The sequence below is a fragment of the Trachypithecus francoisi genome, unplaced genomic scaffold (genome assembly GCF_009764315.1).
Source record: "Trachypithecus francoisi isolate TF-2019V2 unplaced genomic scaffold, Tfra_2.0 Lachesis_group19, whole genome shotgun sequence".
NCBI lineage: Eukaryota > Metazoa > Chordata > Mammalia > Primates > Cercopithecidae > Trachypithecus > Trachypithecus francoisi.
The window spans coordinates 43,072,346-43,089,514 of NW_022681464.1; the positions used below are offsets into that span (position 1 = coordinate 43,072,346).

At 43.4% G+C, this 17,169-nt stretch overlaps 1 protein-coding gene across 12 annotated transcripts in view; it reads left to right on the forward strand.

Annotated features, from left to right (window-relative positions):
• The window catches only part of PTPRM (protein tyrosine phosphatase receptor type M), an 864,300-nt gene that overhangs the window by 746,292 nt on the left and 100,839 nt on the right, over nt 1-17,169 (forward strand). The gene's annotated exons all lie outside the window — the stretch shown is intronic.

The following is a 17,169-nucleotide window of genomic DNA, read 5'->3' on the forward strand; positions in this document are numbered from 1 at the left end:
CAGAAGTTAAATGATACTCCCCGTATCACAACACTCATTAGCAAAAGAGCTAGGATTATAGCTTAGAAATACCCAGTGCCTGTGAAACTGAATGTTCCCAACCCATAATGCCTTGGGTGGTTTTTAAGTCGAGCCCAACCTCATTAATGTTCCGTAGCAATGCTGAGACGCGTGCTAGATTGATGAAACCCCTTCTCCCACGGGCCGCACTATCCATCCCCTGCATCAAACTGCTCTCTGTGACTGCATCAAGGCACTGACGGGCCCACTGTGGTCACCTACCATAATTAATACTATTTATAAAGATACATAAATTTTAAAAAACAACACAACAATGCTGATGAGGCCAAGAGAACATCTCGCGCATCGTGTCTCATTCCTTACGAAAGAACAAACTTGGAAGGTTTGGTTTTTCCAGGGGAGCGATCTGTTAGCTTTATTGATTGTGAAAGTACTGTTAAAGTGTCTTTGCCTGAGTTCACATTTCTTAGTGTGACAGTACAGATTCTCTAGCAGTGCTGCCACAGGATTTCCTGTGACTGCAGAAATGTTTCATGTCTGTGCTATCCCAGACGGTAGCCATGAGCCACATAGGAGTAGCTACACGCTGCGTACTTGGAATATGGCCGTATGACTGAGAAACTGAATTTTATTTTATTTCTCGTTTTTGCTGTTCAAGAGTTTGACAACATGAATTTTAAATTTTATTTAATTTTTACTATTGTTAATTTAAACAGTTCATGAGGCTAGTGGCTACTACGTTGGACAGCACAGATTTCAGTGTGTTTTAGAAAAAGAAATGGGGGGAGGGAGGTGTGGAGCTTATATATGGCACAAAACGTCCCAACTGAGCACGTGCTGCTTTCCCTCTGGCCATCAAGAAATGATCGCCAGGGTTGCTGGGTACAAATGCTAGCTTCGTGTGTTTGTAGTTGCTTTTAGAGCGTGCTGTATTTAGTAGCACTGGAGTGGTCATGTCACAGTCCTTTGTAGGTAGGAGATGCTGTCCTGAGGTCTAGGGTTGATTCCTTCTCACTGGATTCCATCAACACTTGTGGGACACATTCCTGATACTGGATACTGAGGACACAAAGGCCATGGAAATGAGATGGTGCCCCTGTCCCCAGGACAGCCCCAACCGGACAGTCAGATCGCTATGGGGTAGTCCAGTGCATGGCACAGGGCTGTGTTGCAGCCCAGTACACAGTGTTCCAGAGGCTCAGAGAAAGAAAACATGGTTTCTTGGTCTATCTAGACCCTTCTAAGTTCCTTCATTTTCTCTGGGAGCCCACTGAAGCTTTGCGCTGTTAGAATTCAGATTTCTCCCGATGGCTTATGAGATCCTTTCCAGGAGTCCCTTCAGCTCCACAGCAAACTCACAGAGATTCTTGAAAGTGAAGTGGGGAATCCCCTTCCCGTACCAAGTGGGAGGGACATTTCTGAGTCTATGACTTCATCGCGTAGCATCACCGACGTGGCCTGGTGCTGAGCATACAGAATGCAGTGTCAAGGGATGTAGTCTTGGGTATGCTGAGAGATCCAGATGGCTTTTCTCCAATGCAACATTGAGTCTGCTTCTTCCCGATATCTAGTTTATTACCTCCTCGTGGAGACACTGAGATATATTTTTTAATCATGAGTGAGAAAAACTAGTATTTGCTGAGCACTTACATATGCCAGACACACTAAGTACTTTGCACATAGAAATTTGCTCATTTCCTGTAACAACACCACGAAATAGGTAATATTTTTGTATCTGTTTTCCAGGTGAGGAAACTGAGGGATAAAGAGTGTTACAGGGTTTCACAGTTCATAAGGAATGGAGGCAGGATTCCAGCCTAGCAACAGCTTTGATAACCACTGCCTGATGGGTGCTGGGATCATTGGTCCCACTGGCCTGGTTTTCACCAGGAGCGATGACTCATACCTGTAATCCTAGCACTTTGGGAGACTGAGTTGGGAGGATTGCTTGAGGCCAGGAGTTGGAGACCAGCCTTGGCAACAAAGCGAGATTCTGTCTCTACAAAAAAAGCAAAAAAAGTGACTGAGCATAGTGGCTCACGCCTGTAATCCCAGCACTCTGGGAGGCCGAGGCAGGCAGATCATGAGGTCAGGAGATCAAGACCATCCTGGCTAACATGGTGAAAGCCCATCTCTACTAAAAATATTTTAAAAATTAGCCGGGCATGGTGGCGGGCGCCAGCTACTCGGGAGGCTGAGTCAGGAGAATGGTGTGACCCCGGGAGACGGAGGTGCAGTGTGCCGAGATCACGCCACTGCACTCCAGCCTGGGTGACAGAGCGAGACTCCGTCTCAAAAAAAAAAAAAAAAAAAAAAGAAGTAAAAAAAGTAGTTGGGCATGATGGTGTATGCCTGCAGTTCCAGCTACTCAGGAGGTGGAGGCAGGCAAACATGGGCATGGCCCCATATTGATTGTTTGCTTTCTATAAAACATCTGCAGGCTCTCCACCATATTCCGAGCAGATTTTCTCTTTATACCTCCAGAGATCCTGCCCACTTTGTCTCCCCTTGACCCTTGTAGGTATTTGGTATATAGCTGTTTGTCACAGGAACGCTGAATTCTATTCCTCTACCCATTGCTCATCACTGAGAGTATGTACTTAAAAGGGTCCAATAATCTATTTCTTTATTCAATAAATATTTATTAATCACTTTCTTTTTGCCAGACTCTGTGGTAGGCACTGCTATAAAAAGATAATGAAGACCGATAAAACGATAATGAAGGCGGAGGCGGGTGGATTACATGAGGTCAGGAGCTTGAGACCAACCTGGCCAGCATGGTGAAACCTTGCCTCTACTAAAAAGACAAAAATTAGCTGGGTGTGGTGGCAAGTCCCTGTAGTCCCAGCTACTCGGGAGGCTGAGGCAAGAAAATTGCTTGAACCTGGGAGGCGGAGGTTGCAGTGAGCAGATCATGCCACCGCGCTCCAGCCTGGCGACAGAGCGAGACTCCGGAGGTCTCAAAAAAAAAAGAAAAAAGAAGATAATAAAACACAAATAGATATTGCCCTCCTAGTACTTACAGTCTAGTGCAGGGGGTTGGCAAACTTTTTTTCTATAAAGGGTCCAGTAGTAAATGTTTTAGCCTTTACAGGCCAATCTCAGTCTCAGTTCAGCTTCTTGGCTCTGCTGTTTTCATGAAAAAGCAGCCACAGACAATACAGAAACAGATGGGTCTGACTATGTTCCAGGGAAACTTTTTTTCAAAGCCAGGCAATGGGCTAGATTTGGCCCACAAACAATAGTTTGCTGACTCCTGGTTTAGTGAAGAACAGATTCTGCAAGGGGAACTTTTTCCTACCCCTCAGGGCACATTTCTACCAGCAAGATTGTTTTCAACTCTCAGGACCCTGAACTTAGGATCAGTTGTTTCAGCACCCCAAATATAGGTCTCAAATGTGATTTGTGTGTCTGGCACAATGTTGTCAGAGAGAGGATGAGTTTAAATCTACCTCCTACCACCATGAATTTGCAGTCTGTGACCAGATATGGATAAGACATGCATGAAATAAAAGATCTCAGGTCCATAAATAAATGGAGAATGTATTGTGGGGACACCACTGGGGACTTGCAGGAGAAGGTGAGTGGATGAGTGGCAGACTCATCAGGAAAGACCTTTCAGACAAAAGAGAAGGACATAGGTTTGGAGATGGGAGGAACAGTTTGCAGTCCTCGTCCTACCACCTACTGGCTCAATGACCTTGGGTGAGTCGTGAGCCTTCTCAATGTCAGAATTTCCTGAAAAGATCACGTGTTGTGTAAATGAATAGAAATGCCACATTAAAACAATAGTGATCCTTGTTCCTGAAAAAAAATCTCACGTCTTCATTATTTCTGTGTTACTCTTCTTGAGTTTAGCAGATTCATTACTTCATTTAAAAGGGGGAAAAAAAATCAGCATGTTGAAGTCTCAGATTCCAATGATGAGCTGGTGGGTAATTCAGGGACCATCCTGCTCCTTACTGGTGAGCACTTCTGCGTACAGTGGCCCAGTTCTGCCCAGGCGGGACTCTGGCTTCTGTTTCCGGGCATTGTGGTGGACTGTCATTTACCCGTGACCTCTGGGGCTACATTTTCTAGCCCTTATTGCCCTCCGTCCCATCCCTTCTGGTGCTCTTTTAGTGTTTCTTTACTGGGTTGTGTTATTTTTGTATCTTTCTAGGGACAGTGTCAAAAAGAGGCTTCTCTGTCCAGCCTCCTAATCTTCCTTTCACGTTCCGTGGCGTCCTGAAGCCCTTCCCTGGGCATCCGTGTTACCCCTTCCTCTAGTTTGCTTCCTATACCCACACACACATAATGACCCACACATGCATGATGACTCACATGTACATAACGGCTGTTTCTTTATGGGCATAGTGAATAGTGTTACTATTCCCCGCCTAAAAATTATGTAACTAGAAAAGTCAGTTCCACTTCCTGGGAAATCTGCTTCCTAGAGCCTCAGACTTGGGATAACACCACTAACTAGGATGAGGAATTGGGGATTCAGTCAACATAAATTAGAGATTCTTGTTAGTGCTTTTCAAAGAACACAGAAGTTGTATAATGATCACATTCATTGTTTTGCAGCAGTGTTTGCATGTAAAATAGTTTTAATGGTCCTTAAAACTGTTTATTGGCTTTTGCTCTTAAGTAAGTTAACTTTTCCCTTATTTACACTATAAATTTGCTGAGCTAGCCCCTTCCAAATATAAACCAACACCCTATCCACCATTACCGCCCCTCCACACACAATCATAACCTCCTAATACTCTCAACAGCTCCTAATTATAATTAACTCTAAGCTTAAGGCACACACCAAATCTCCCTGCGAACGAGGCAGCCCCCTTGCAGCCAGCTCCTCTTTTGAGGGACTGGCAATTGGAGATAATGAACCAGAATCTGCAGCAGCTTCCCAGGCTCCCTTTCTCCTCTCTTCTGTTCTTTGTTCAACAAATATGTATTGATCTGCCATGTGCCAGGCACTGTGCCAAACCACAGTCTTTCTTTCAACAGATATTTGCTGAGTGCCTGTTATACACCAGGCACTCTTCTAGGTGTCAGTGACAGAGCAGGGAACAAAGCAGACAGGATGCTGTGCTGGTGTCGTGCTGCACCTTCTTGTGGGGAAGACAATTGCTGAGTGCAGGGTGTAACACCTGTGTTAAGAGGTGAGCACGCGGCAAGGAAAATGAAGCAGGGAATGGAGACTGGTCAGGGGGGCGATGTTTTTAGATTGTGGTCAAGGAAAGCCTCCATGAGGGGATGAGATGCCAACCAGGACTTGAAACAGGTGAGAAGGCGGAGGAGTGTGGCTGCCCAGGTGGCTGGGACAGCAGGGAAGGCTGTGCTGCCAGAGCAGCGGGAGTGGGGTAGGGGCAGATGTGTGAGATGCAGGGACTCTGGGGTGACCACAGGAGCAAGAGGTGACAGAGCCCCTGCCCTCATGAAGCTGATGGCCCTGTGAGATTTCGTGGGGGAGAAGGGGTGATGTAAATGATTACAAAATAAAATTCAAGTTAAGGGCACAGAAGGCGTTAACATGGTACTATGGAAACTCACAAGGTGGGGACCGAGTGAAGAGTTGTAGGAAGGCCTCCCTGAGGTTGGGACATGGTAAACAACTGAACAGAGGGGATGGAGCAGGGAGGATGCTGCAGAATTGGGAGGGGGGTCATGTGAACAGACCCTGTCATGCCGGGGAGCCCCTTGGGTCTGAAGAACTAAAGGAAGGCTGGGTGGCTGGAGCTGGAAGGGTAGGGGTAGGAGTTGGGCTTGAGAAGGAAGGAGGTGGAAGCCAGACCTACAGAGCCTTCTGGGGCAGGTTGAGGACTTTTGTCTTTATTATAAGAACAAGGGAAACTTCATTAAAGGGGTTGGGAGGGTGTTAATAAAATTTCATTGGAAAATTTAGATCTGATTGCAGAGAAAATAGGTTTGAAAGGGACAGCTGTTAAGAATTTCCAGTAGCCCGAGTGTGACACGATGATGATGTTGGCTAGAAAGAAAATAAGTAGATGAATGCAAAAGAAGTAATGGACCCAACCGAAAGACGGATGGGACACAGAGTGAGGAAGACCGAAGAGCCCGAGGTGACTCCTGCATTTCCGACTTGCTGGAGGATGAATGGTTAGATGGATGATGGGCAGCTGAACAGGTAGACACATGGAAGGATGGATGGGCCATTCCCTTCCAGTATTATCCATCCTGGATAATACTGGAAGGGAACGAGCTGTGGAAAGGAGCTCAGGTTGGCATGAGATCAACAGCAGCTTATGAGTTTGATTTGGGGACATATTAAGATGCTTTTGAAACATGCAAATGAGATGCCAAGCAGACAGTTCTGTAGACTGCTGTGAAATTTGAAAGAGAGGGGTCTGGGCTGGATTATAACTCATTGATCCATTTCATGGGTCATATGGGTGGTGGTAGAAGCCATTAGCAGGAGGAGGTGATCTGTGGAGGGAGCACAGAGGGTGTCGAGAGCCCAGGACCCAGCTAAAGGAGCTTTAATAACAGCCGTCCTGAGACAGAACTGCTCAGCTGGCACAGGGAGCACTGTCTCCTGGAGAGAAGGGGTGCTGCTGGGTCCCGCTGGTCGATCTAGTAGATCTAGTACAGCAGAGACTCTGATGTAGGGCTGAGGACACCAGGTCCCTTCTGAGGTGGGACCACGCCCTCCTACTCCATTTCCTAACAGCGAGATGTGACGAGTCAGTGACTGGAACTTCGGACCTACCCCAGATTCTTCTAACCAGTCAGCCAGTCTTGGCTGCTCACACTGGAGGCTTCACTTTTCGAACATTTTGTTTTATAGCAGTGTGCTTCTCTCTGCTAATTGAGTGACTCCAACAGTGTCTTTGAAGGGAGGGAACCAGAGTTTAGTTAGTTAAGAATGGACTGGCAGGCGAGCTTTTGGCATTAACTTCAGGTGGGCATGAGCAAGAGAGAACCAGATGGACACAATATGTTTAGGAAGGCATAGGGTGAAATAAATAAATCCCTGCCAGGATTCTGAAGAATAAAGTAAGAGCTCTGACACAGGGATTAGTCAGAGTCAGAAAAAGAGTCAGAAAACAAAACAAGACCCACTTGAAACCAACAGGAAGAGGAGAGTTCATACGGAGCCACCGTCATCCAACTCAAACTTCCTGCTCAGAACCTGTATGGCAGAGCTGGGAACCCAGGGGGCAACAAGCAGGGAGACTGCAGTGGAGGTGGCATCTCCACTGGGTAAGACGCCAAGCACTTCCTGAGTTGCAGGCACACCGGCCCTCCTGCAGATCCTCCTTGAAACAAGCACAACAGCAGTCCTTGGCCCAAATGCAGCCACAGGAGGAGCAGATCCATTATTTGCAGAAATCAATTGTAATTAAAATTAATTTCCAGCCTTCTCTCAGAGGCCAAATGTTACTTAGATCATTGTGATTCCAATTTACCTTATATATGTCACCAGTATGTAGCAGAGAGAAAGAATTGGTTAGAGGTGAATTCTAGATTAATTAAAGAATTGACTATCAGTGACATACTCCATTTCTGCCGCTGTGGGACTATCTCATCACACACAAGTTGAAATTGCATGGCTATTGCCAATATCCATCATGTTTAATATGAAAGAGTTAAAATATTTGAAGCTACTTAGAGATATTTTTAAACGTAGTGTTACCTGATGGAAAGGGCGGAAATGCCACGTTTTAGGGTTGGAGCATAGACCTGCCCTAAATCTCACATCACCCCAGTCCAATGCATGCCTATGTACACGGGGGGAAAACCTCAGCGGATTATCATTCTTCCACACTAAGCAGTGGTTTGTTGTGACAAGGTCTTTATGTGCCTGTTTCTTACCCAAAAATATCTGCTTTTCTCTGTTTCGTCTAGTAAAGGCTTTTATTGAGAGATACGAGAGGAATAGCAAGTAGTTTTTATGCAGATGGAGTTTCTCAAAGTGGCAAAGTTTGTTACATTTCTTGATGGGGTAACATTGAGTTGTGATTATGATATAAACATAAGTTTAATTTTGATCATATTCAAGTCATACATGGCAAATAGATTTCTTTTTCTCCAATTCATACACATTAAAGAAACTTTGTACACTGTGGAAAACTTGGGGAACATAGCCCAGAATCACACCATGAAGATTCAAACCTTGCTAACATTTTTTTTCTGTTTCATTTCAGTCTTCTTATTTTTCTATCTCTTGAAGGTCTTGACTTATTTATTTATTTATTTATTTATTTATTTATTTTTGCTCTTTGTTTTTCAATGAGAATAGATGTGTTATTCTCTTTCTGATTACAAAGATAATATAAACCTTATGGACCATTAAAGCAGTACATAAAATCATAAAGATGCTAATAAAAATCACTCCAGATTTTATCCCCTGCAGAAACCTCGTTCTTCCAGTTATCCCACTATGCATACCTACACGTATACCAATGCATTTGATTATTTCATATAAATAAATTATTAGACATGCTGCCTTGTAGCCTGCTCTTTTCTTTTTCACTCTGTAATATGTCCCAGAGATCTTTCCAGGTAAATAAAAAGACCTAGTAATCCGTTTGAATGATTTTATCAGATTTTTTGCTTGTTTGCCCACCATTCTTCAGTTTCCTGTTTATATCATTGAATGGTTACCCAGGTGGTGTTAGGAAAAAAAGTCTGTTTTAGAAAAGCAGCCCTTGGCATGGATTCACTAGTGAGGGAAGCAAGTAGAGGCAAAGATGAAATAGTGCAGATGAAAATGATCAGGTCTTAAATTAAGTCATTAAGTCATTGGCACTAATAAGACAAGTGATAGCTAACTTTCGTTTACTTCTTATTATATACCAGCCACTTACTAATGATTATTTATATTAGCTCACTCAATCCTCACAAAACTCTATAATATAGGCAATATTGTTGTTCCAGTTTTACAGTTGGGGAAACTGAGGCACAGAGCAGTCAAATAACTTGTCCAAGGCCACACAACTAGAAAGCAGCAGAACTGAGATTCATGCAGGGATTCTGGCTCAGGAGCCTGGGATCCTAACCTCTGTGTTCCACTACACAGAAATAGGGATAGATTGTTGAGCAGATACCAGGAGATTAAAATGTAGGAGTTATTGAAGAGCATTCAGCGTGTCTTCAAACCATTCTCCTGTTTCCTTTTTAAAAGTATCTCCAGCTCCTCTTCCCTGAAAGATTGCCTGCTTCAAGTTTTCAGTTCTGCCCTATTCTCCTGTTCCCCAGCAAGCATACTGGCTCTTTGTGCTTTGAAGATTGTATTGGTAAACTTCAACAGGGATGTTGCTTTCATTCACAGAAAAGAGTTGTTTTTTGTTGTTGTTGTTTGTTTTTGTTTTTGTTTTGAGACAGAGTTTCACTCTTGTTGCCCAGGCTAGAGTGCAATGGCATGATCTTGGCTCACTGCAACCTCCACCTCCTGGGTTCAAGCGATTCTCCTGCCTCAGCCTCCTGAGTAGCTGGGATTACAGGGGCACACCACCACACGCAGATAATTTTGTATTTTTGGTAGAGACAGGGTTTCTCCGTGTTGGTCAGGTTTGTCTCGAACTTCCGACCTGAGGTGATCCACCCCCCCTCAGCCTCCCAAAGTGCTGGGATTACAGGCAAGAGCCACTGCGCCCGGCGGGGTAATTTTTTTAAGGGGAACTAACTGTACTGTGTTCCAGGCACCTGATAATGCTATGCATTATCTTACTTGGACTTCCCAAAACTCCTAGGAAAGTAGCCCCTCGTCACCCCTTTTTACAGATGAAGCTCAGCAGGACTCCAAATTTGTGCAGACGCATGTGAGTTGTAGAGCCAGGCATCAAATCATGGTCTCGGACACCAAAGCCTGTTAGTTTCGTTTCCTGCAAAATGGCTTTGGAATAATCAAGGAAAAACACCCATGCTGGCAGAGAAATACAGATGGTAATTAAAAACTACAGCTCAGGTCTCTCAAACTTACCAGACTCTGTCCCCCGGAAATACCAAGTCCTCATAGTCTTGAGTCCGTGGCTTTCATGGTTACTAATTGACCTGTTGTTAACCACAAAACGGATTGAATTTTACAAATCTTATGCCTAGGCAGTTGAGTTTTCCAAACTTTTTCCTCCACTCAACCCCAATGGCTAGACCCTGGCCCGGAAAGAGGGCCCCTCCCAGCTGCTAAGCCTTCAAAGCAAACCTGCAAAGCAGGGCTCGTCAGTGGACAATTGGCATTTCTTTGGGATTCTTTATCTGAGTGACTCCCACATTTGCCAGATGGCAGAAATGTCTGTGAGGCATTTCCTCATAAAAATTTGATATAATTTAGCCTCAAGAGTACCCCAAGGAATAACTGAGTTTTCCTCAAAGAATGGTTGATACGTATTTATCTTTGTAATTGGCATCTGATTCAAGGAGAATGATATTTCAAGAACATATGGTGAGGGGCATCCATGTACTGATTTATTTGCCCCGACAGTCTATGTCTGTTGTTTTCATAGTCATCTGAGAACTTTGTTCGAAAGAGGACACGTAAGAATCTGCAGTTTCTGTGCCAAGTCATTCTTAGACATCCAAGCAGCAGAGTATCGCGGGGGTTCTGTGGCTGTAAGACCCAATCATTTCACTTCTTTAACTTTTACATTCACTGACATAATGTGAGTGATGGTGATACTTTCCTATTTCTTGTATTCTGGAAGGCAGGGGATTAACTTGAGAAGTGCTGACCTGTTTCAGCTAGGAAATGCAGTCCTGTGATGACCAGCCTGTTGCTCTCCATGGCAGAACACATGTCCTGCATTCTCAACCCCACCTGAACCCCTTCTAGAGACTTACCCCATTCTCACTGCTAACACAGGTATCTCCTGGGCTGGAGGTGGATTCACTTATCAGTGTTCACCTTATTTTATCACTGAAACAAGAATACTTTATAAACTACATGATGTATGACTGTTATCCTCTGTTAGAAAGCTATAGAGGCCAGGCGTGGTGGCTCACATCTGTAATCCTAGTACTTTGGGAGGCCATGGCAGGCAGATCACCTGAGGAAAGGAGTTTGAGACCATCCTAGCCAACATGATGAAACCCCATCTCTACTAAAAATACAAAAAATTAGCCAAGCATGGTGGTAGGTGCCTATAATTGCAGCTTCTCAAAAGGCTGAGATAGGAGAATTGCTTGAACCCAGGAGGCGGAGCTTTCAGGGAGCAAAGATCACATCATTGCACTCCAGCCTGGACAACAAGAGTGAAACTCCATCTCAAAAAAAAAAAAAAGAAAAGAAAACAAAAGAAATAAAGCTATAGAGTCACCATCACCCCTGCATTGATTTCATCAGGGAAAGGAAACTCACCGTCTCAGGAAAATCTGCCTAGCAAAAGAATTCACAGGGCTCTAGGCTGCAAGTCCACGAATGCCCTTTCCTAGGATTTCAGGGACTAGAGTGGAACATGAGGAGCTGTTATACAAGGGAGGGATGGAAAAAATGTTCTTTTTTATTTTTGGAAAAATACACATAGCATAAAATTTACCATCTTAACCGTTTTTAAGTTCAGTGCCATTAAGTACTGTTAAAAGACAAACTTTAGACAAATTAAATTTAGCCAGGTTTATTTGAGCAAAGACCAATTCATGAATCGGGCAGCCCTCAGAAACAGAAGAGGTTCAGAGAGCTACACCTAGAAGTGTGAGTGGCAGGCTTTTATAGGCCAGACAGAGAAGCAAAGTAGAGCAATCACCCAACTGGCTGCAGCTAGGCATCTGCTTATTTGAGCATGGTGCAATGAGTTGGGAGTTGGCTGCCTGATCGGTTGAAACCCTTCCTGTTTTATGTATCCCTGAGCACATGGTCCAATAGAAATAAACTATGAAATATAAATGTAAGCCACATGTATAATATTAAATTGTCCTTAAATCTAATAGCCACACTAAGTAACACAAAAAGAAATTACTTAAGTTTAGTAATATATTTTATTAAATCTAATATGTCCTAAATGTCAGCTTTTCAACCTGTAGTCAGTATAAAACATATAAATGAGATATTTTACATTCTTTTTATCATACTAAGTCTTCCAAATTTGATGTGTATTTTACACTTACAGCACAGTTAGGATCAGCCTCATGTGGCTAACAGATACCCTATTAGAGAGTACAGATCTAGACAATGTAATAATATTTTACCTGGTTTTTAACTTTACATAAGTGAAAGTATGTAACATATATCTGTGTTATCCAGTATTGTAGCTACTAACTACATGTAATTGTTTAAATTCATTAAAATTAAAATAAAATTTCAGTTCCTTTGTTACTCCAGCCACATTTCCTGTGCTCAGTAACTAGTGTGGCCTTTGTACTGGTGAGCACAAATATAGAATGTTTCCATCAGTGCAGGAAGTTCTACTGGACAGCATTGGTATATACTCTTCTGTGTATTGCTTTTTTTTGTTCAACTGTGTTTGTATGATTTGTTCAAGTTATATGTAACTGTAGCTTGTTCATTTTCATTACTAAATAGCATTCCACTTTATTCATATAATACAATTTATGTCTCCCTTCTGTTGATGGACATTTGGATTGTTTATTTTTGTCAGTTGTAAACAATATTGCTTCAGTATGTTTCCAGATGCACACAGCATCCATTTCCTCATGGCTGAGTCATAGGGTGTGGATGTCTTCAGTTTTACTAAACAGCAAATTATTTCCCAAAGTGATTGTACTAATTTCATTTTCACCAGCAGCATCTGTGAGTTTATATTATTCCATGTCCTCACCTGACCTTGGTGTTCAGACTTAAATGTTTTGCCTTTCTAGTGAGTATGTGATGGTATCTCATTGTAAGCTAGGCTTTTTTTCACTTACTTATAAAAATAAATGTTTATCAATTATATATTTATCAATATATATTTATTTATACTGTTATTTTCATAGAGGCATGCACACAGAAGGTGAAGATGAGTATAAGACACAGCTCCTCTTAAATAGTTTTTGTTTTTATAGACAGGGTCTTGCTCTGTTACCCAGGCGAGTGCAGTGGCGTAATCAGAGTTCGCTGCAACCCCAAACCACTATGCTCAAGGGATACTCCTGCCTCAGCCTCCCTAGGACTACAGGTGTGCACCACCATGCTAGGCTAATTCTTTTTTTAATTTTTGTTTTTTATAGAGACAAGGTCTCTAAAAATAATAATAAAAATGCCATGTTGCCCAGGCTGGTCTTGAATTCCTGAGCTCAAGCTATCCTCCTGCCTCGGCCTCCCAAGTAGCTTGGTCTACAGGCATATGCCATCACATCCAGCTAAAGTATTTTTGATGTATAGGAGAAATAAGTCATGTCTATAGATAACCATATTTAAGAGCACCAAAAAGGGAAATCAAAGGACTATTGACATTTAAGGAAGGAGAATTTATACCCAACCACCTGCTCTGTATCTCTATTCAGATGGTAAACACCTCAAATTAAATATATTCAACACTGTGCTCCTCATTTCCATCACCCACCCCAAGCTGGCTTTTCTCCATGGTTCACATCTTAGTCAATGGCACCATCTTCTGCCCTGTTTCTCAGGTCAGAATCCTAGAACTCAGCATGATACCTCTTCTCATCCACAATAAGTGAACTGATCATTGTGGTCATTCCTACCCACTAAATACCCCTCAGATTCGGCCCTGTCCACTAGCCCTCTGTATGCTAAGCTGCCATTGATTTCCCAGGACTGTTGGAGTAGCCTCCCCATTGTCTCCCCACACCCACTGACCCAACTGGAGCCCTTCCAGTTCATCCTCAACAATAGCAGGCATCTGATGAAATGAAGCACGCCCCTCCCTGTGGCTTCCGTGGTGCTCAGGATGAAGGTCCTAATGACCTGGTCTTCCCTCCTCTCTGTTCTCATTTCCCACCACTCTCCTCCCTGGCTTCTGACAGCACATTCCTCACACCAGCCTTCTTTGGTTTCCTGAACATACTAGATCCTTCCTACCTCCTGGCCTGAACACACACTATCTCCTGGACTTGGAATTTAGGAGCTCTACCCTCTCCACTTTCTATCTTCATGGTTTCAGCTTCAATGTCCTTTTATTAGGGAATTGTTTGCTAGCTCTTCAGAGTAGCTCAGGACCCATGCCATTCACTCTCATAGCTCTCTGTCCTTTCCAAGTTAGCACTTACCAAAATTGTATTTAAGTCATTATTTAAGCAATGACTGTTTTAATGTGTTTTCCATTGCCTTAAGTCCCATGAACTCAAGGATCATGGATCTAACTTGTGTACTACTACATATCCCCAATGCTTAGCATGGTGTTTGGCATATAGCAGATACTCAAAAAATCACTGAATAAATGAGAAGACCTTACTGAGGCGGGGACATGTGAGTTAAATACTGAAAAATTGGCAGAATTTGGACAGTTAGAGATGAATAGGAATGATTAGGTAAGAGATTTCTAGAAGATGAAGCAACTCAGTATTCTGACAATATTAGACAAGCCTGTATTAAAACTGAAATTTAGGCTGGGCACGGTGGCTCACAGCTGTAATCCCAGCACTTTGGGAAGCTGAAGCGGGTGGATCACTTGAGGTCAGTGGTTCGAGACCAGCCTGGTCAACATGGTGAAACCCCATCTCTACTTAAAATATAAAAATTAGTCAGGTGTGGAGGTATGTGCCTGTAATCCCAGCTACCCAGGAAGCTGAGGCAGGAGACTCACTTGAACCCGGGAGGCAGAGGTTGCAATGAGCCAAGATTGTGCCATTGCACTTTAGCCTGAGCAAAAAGAACAAAACTCCGTCTCAAAAAAAATTTTTTTTTCATTAAAAATTAAAAATAAATAAAACTGAAATTTGAAAAGGCACTGTGGACCCATTCAGGCTATCTTGGATGATCCTGGACCACCACCCATTCATTAGCATGGGGAAGAGTTCAATCCTCCTTGCTCACTTGCTGTGTATTAGGAAGGGCCCCGCACGTGGGACTGCAGCCTGTGCCTCTGTGCTGTGAATGGAGTCTCTTGGAGCTGGGTATGTGGCCTTGGGGAAAGGTACTCTTAGGGATATTCAGATTGTATGTGGCACTATCTTTGACCACAAGACATTATAATGTAGTAGAATCAATAAAAGAAAAAAAGATACTACCATGTATATAGAGGCAAAAACCATCTCATTCTGTTAGGAGGTCAGCTGTACCTGTGTCTTACAGGTTTCTCCATCCTGAGGGGAGTAAGGGCAGTTGAATCTGGAGAAGGAGCAGCCAAGTTAAATTTTGGGGTGTGGGTAAACTGACAGAACTGTAGGAGATGATGGTAAAACTCTACCTCAAAGGCTCTGTTGATAAGAAATAGGAATTCAGTCTTGGTGGAGACTGGCGTCCCTAAAGAGAACCTTCCAGAATAGTCTGAGCAGCCCACAGGTGGTAAATCACAGGGAATGAGCAGCACCCATCCTGAGGCGCTCAGAGAAATAAAGCACAAAATAGAGGGGGTTCTGACGAGGGGGTACAACAGATCTTCGAGACAGGCCTGCTTAGATTGCACGACTCTAATGCGGTCGGTTGCCTGCCTTTTGAAAACCTGCGCAGGGAAAGCCCGAGTATCCAGGAAGGTGAACCTGACCTCCCCTCAGAGGAGCTGACGAAAGCCCGGTGTGTGTGGAGTAGCCGTGATTCAGTTCTAGAGTGCCTCTTTCATTCTTGAAGCTCAAATGGCATCGCCAGTGCTTGTGGCACCCTTTTGTGCAGTAGTTGCATGTAGGCACTGGCTCTCCTAAGATACACAAAAGCAGTAACAATCTACAAGTGCCTAGTGCACCTGCTCAGCTCCCCGCAGCCCCCAATAGTGGCAAAACATATATAGGGAGCCCATGGTTTTAAGCAGCAAAATGTGTCCTAGGAAATTGGTTCTTAAAGCAGATTGCCATGAGGAAACATTCTGACTGCCAGTGAGTCTGTTCCTGGGGTTGCTGTGATCTGCTTGGACATCATCTATAAAAACAGCAAGAAGAAAAATGTGGGTGTCAATTACATAGCACATGATGATAATAACTGATATCTATCCATTGCTTTGTGTGGCTTTTTTCTGATCTCTTTATGTGTATTATTTTGATGCTCACAGTAATCCCACAAGGTAGGCACTCTTCATCTCCATTTTACAGTGAAGGAAGCACAGAAAGATTAAGTAACTGGCCCAAAACCATACATGAAGGATTCTAACCCACCAGCAGCAATTCTCACCTGCACACTCGACCCCAGAACTTGCTCATCCCATAGTCTCCTTTGAGCAGAGCAGGAAGACACGACCTCCTCTCAGCTTTTCTCCTTCTCTGGCCCAACTTGTCACCACATTCCAGATAAACTTATTGCACCCCAACTAATGGTGAGGCACTGACATGAAATATGTGACTACCTGTCATGAAGTGGAAAGCCCCGTCAAGGAAGGAAGGTTAGAAAATTGACACCGATTTCCTTCTGCCTGTGCTATTGACAACAAACAAAACATTTACTCAACAGGAGGTTAAACTCCAGAAACCAATATGAAACTTTGACTTTCACCCATTAGCATTTCAAGGAATGGGTCCCAGGTCAATACTTGCTCCAGTGACTGGGGATAACAGGGTCCGTCATCTGCAGCTCTCCTGGCTTTTATCTCAAAAGCTGTGGGCTTCATTTCTCACCCACTAACCCAAATGAAATGTTGAGTAAAGTTAGCATTAGAAAAAGGCAGTCGCGGTTTAGAAGCAGGGTTTCCCACTGCTCCAGCAACACTGGAAGTGAAGTTTTCCAGAATGTTCTTATCAGGCCGCCCTGTGCTTTCCTTTCAGGGCAGCTAGCTTTTATCTGTTCTGAATACTGAGTTTTAGCATACACTTTAATTGGAAGGAAGGGTCCCTCTGCTAAAAGGAACAGTAATTTAGGTAAATCCTTTTTAAAGGATGTATATTTTCAAAAAACAATAATGCACTTTTTGTTTCTTCAAAGTTATTTTAGGGGTAAACCTGGTATATTCCAGGCTCCAATCTAAGGGCCAGGGACAGAGCAGTGATCAGTGCAGGAAAATTCTGCCCTTAGGGTGCTATTAGCATCCTTTCTTGTTTTTTAATTTTTAGATTTTTATTTCAATAGGTTTTGGGGGAACAGGTGGTGGTGTTTGGCTACATGAATGAGTTCTTTAGTGGTGATTTCTGAGATTTTGATGCACCCATCACCCAAGCAGT